Consider the following 2,653-nt stretch of genomic DNA (forward strand, 5'->3'; position numbering starts at 1 on the left):
TTTCCAGAGTAACCCACTCAGAGTACTTACCGCTGACATAGGAATAATACTCTCTCTCATGAGTAATTGGTAACAACCATCGACCAAGTCGAGTGCGCTGTACTTTGTACAGTCAACCATATTGTTCTGGAGAACATCCATTCTAGAAATTGGCGTCTGTGCCGGACTGGTGGCAGCGTTTAGCTTATTGTAAGCTCGAGCGATACACACTTGCCGTTTAGCTTCCGGACACAAAATGTGGGTGCCGACTGGGGAGACTTGCTCTCATGCACCATTCCAGCGTCGTGCTTCACACGAAAAAAGGCGCCAATGGCAGGGGCTATCGGCGTGTTACGCAGTAATTGGTTCCCAGAACCAGGTACAATGTCTTTTAATTTCATTATTAAAGGATAATATAGATCCGAGGGATTCTTCAATAATGACGATCCACTTTATGCGTTCAACACCCTTTTGGTGTCCTCCAGGACAGCTTCATCCAAAAGCGACGCCGAATTAATCTCCTCGTTCTGTCGTATAATGACCACTTCGGCTCAGTCGTCTGCCTTCAAGGCACCGCCAAAACTCTTCGAAGGGCTCTCGTCCAGCACAAGAAGAGCATCCACCGCGGAAAAAGCCTTGAGGGTGATGTTGCCGTCTTCCTTCCCGTCACACCATTGACAAAGGTATATAGCTGTACGCTATCGTCTACAGTAGACACACCCTGGGTCAGAGTCGACGTCCTAAGTCTTGCAGATAACATACGGCTTCGCCGTCTTCTCATCCTTACCCTCGAAGGTCTTAACGTTCATCATGAGCGGCCTGGGTTGGAAAGAGTCATCCGTTGTCGACGGTGGCGTCATGGATGCAGTCGACGCCGACAGCTTCTGCTGTAGGTGCTCTAGTAGGGCATTTTCAAAGTTCAAAAACGCCTCTTGGCGCGCGTTTATCGCTTCGGGCCCTTGTAAAACAAAGTGCTTTATGCCCTCAGGGCTTAGCAGGGTCACCAGCTTATCCAGCCCAACTTGCATGCCAAGGGGCAAATAGGAGTATTGCTCCATCCTCACAGTGGATCAGTCGTAACGACTCAGGTGTAAATTGACTACGGGTGCTACCAAGTGCAGCGGGGCTGCCGTATCTCTTTGCTTAGAGAAAGCTAAGCGACCTTACGTTCCTTACAATAACCAGTACAAGTGCAGCGGATCGCCATCCACTGCCTCCAAGGGTGCTTAAAACCTTGATCAAGGTAAGAGACTTTTCCGTTCAAAATTATAACTCTATTTAATTGATGTTGTTGCGGCAGAGCCGCTAATATCTTAAACCTTAGGTTGTCCTAATTAATATAGTAGAACATATTTTTCCTGCTTTACGTGCCAAGTGGTTTGGACATCAAAGATGAGTATCGAAAGAAACATAGTGCGACCGATAAGCGCTGGAGCTAAAGAAGTACTTGTGTGGACTGAAGCAGGCGGTACGATTATGGAGGCAACTACTACACGCAAGATTCTCAGACGCTGGTTTCAAGCAGTAAATTAGTGTCATGTGCCTGTACTTCAAGCGTGACGAAAAAGACTTGACAGTGGTTGGTGTCTACGTCGACGATCTCCTTGTGACAGCAACAAGAGCCGTAGCGGTCAAGCGATTCTTCATTTCAATTGCTTCGCTTTCAATCAAGAAACTCGATTTAATGGCGAAATTTCTCGGTATAAGAGTGATAGCACGCGACGCGCACGCAAATGCTCTAGATCAGGAGGAGGCTATTGTCGAGCTGTTGCATGAGCACGGTATGGCATCGGCAAACCCTACCTATCGGTGACGACTGCTACGGCGAGGTCACTCCAGACATTGAAGTGCTGCAGGAAAATGCCAGCTTCTAGTTGCCAAGTATTCGTTCGTTCAGTCGTTGGCCGGTAGTCTACAATGGATCACACGATGGACGCGGCCAGACATTGTGTTTGCGGTTCACAAAACCACGTGACAGACTCATGCGCCGCGTGTACGAGACTGGAAATTGGCAAAGAGGATTGCGTGCTATCTCGGTAGAAGCAAAGTGATACGGCTTGAAAAGCGCGGTAAAGCCGAATGCAACGGATCAAGGACGCTTGAATCTTACAGTCTCTTTCTTTGTCTTCTCTCCCTTCATATAGAGGAGAGAAGAGGAGAAGAGATGCTACCAACACGACAAGGGAGACAGAAAGTCGCTCACAGGTAATATTGTTCTACTAAATGGGATGCCTGACATCTGGGCGCCAAGAAACAGGGTGGTATGACTCTATCTCGACTATGGAAGCCGAATTTGTCGCAGCATCTGAGACGGCACGCAAGGGGAGTCGCGTCGGCTCAGCCTGTTACAGGGTTACACATACCCTGGTAACAGGAGTGTGTGTAACACCAGATGGGCATGGTGTGACCACACCCAAACAAGAATACGGTAGGGGGCTGGATAGCCAGTAGTTATACATGTATTTAGATTTTACTATACATATTTAGAAAAATCTATGAAAATCAGGCGGCTTTGCCGCAGATAAAAAAAATAGAGTCAATTATTGAATTTTAACGGAGGAATTAATTAGCCTTGGGTTAAGGTTGTAATTACTCTTGGAGTAAGCGGATTGCGATCCACTAAACTCGTACTTGTTCTAAGTATAGAACGAAAGGTCGGTGACCTAACTTACGC

Source organism: Plasmopara halstedii, assembly GCF_900000015.1.
Source record: "Plasmopara halstedii genome assembly, contig: Scaffold_3120, whole genome shotgun sequence".
In the NCBI taxonomy this organism is placed as follows: domain Eukaryota; phylum Oomycota; class Peronosporomycetes; order Peronosporales; family Peronosporaceae; genus Plasmopara; species Plasmopara halstedii.